Source organism: Apis dorsata, unplaced genomic scaffold (assembly GCF_000469605.1).
Source record: "Apis dorsata unplaced genomic scaffold, Apis dorsata 1.3 scaffold_188, whole genome shotgun sequence".
In the NCBI taxonomy this organism is placed as follows: Eukaryota; Metazoa; Arthropoda; class Insecta; order Hymenoptera; family Apidae; genus Apis; species Apis dorsata.
Window position 1 is genome coordinate 1,123,032 of NW_006263473.1, and position 568 is coordinate 1,123,599.

Here is a 568-nt window from a genome sequence, read left to right on the forward strand (position 1 = left end):
TTAATTAACCCCTTGATTGCATGGTCGAGATTGAAAATGGAGATTAATTTATCGATAGAATTCTAACGTGTCTTAAAAGGAAATTAAATTTGTTAACTTGTGATTAATAATCAAGAATATATTTATAGGAATTACAAGACGAAAAATTACAAGTACAAATAAAATATTTAACTGATGGAAACTAATTGACTTAATGAAACTTAATTTTAATAACTCATCCTGATTGAAAAATATTACCATACTTTGGATCTTAAAAAATACATTTCAAAAATTTAAAAAAAAAAAAAATAGAACTAATAAACGAATATACAAATGTATTAACTACTAGTAGTTAATAGTCACGTGGCGCTAGTGTCGCACCAGCGGCCATCGTACCAATTAAACTAGACATAGATGCACAAATATAAATATAAATAAGAAACTGAAAATGCAACCGCTAAAAATATGGAAAAGAAAGGGGAAAGAGATTCGAGAGAGATGAAAACACGTTGGAGGGAAAGAGTAGGCAAGAGTAAAAGAGGGGAAGAGGGGAAAGAGAGGGGAAAGGAGGAGAGACGGAAGCACAGCG

General features: G+C 31.2%; 1 protein-coding gene across 1 annotated transcript in view; it reads left to right on the forward strand.

Moving 5' to 3' along the window:
* Positions 1 to 568, forward strand: part of LOC102679244 — a 171,365-nt gene that overhangs the window by 161,616 nt on the left and 9,181 nt on the right. The gene's annotated exons all lie outside the window — the stretch shown is intronic.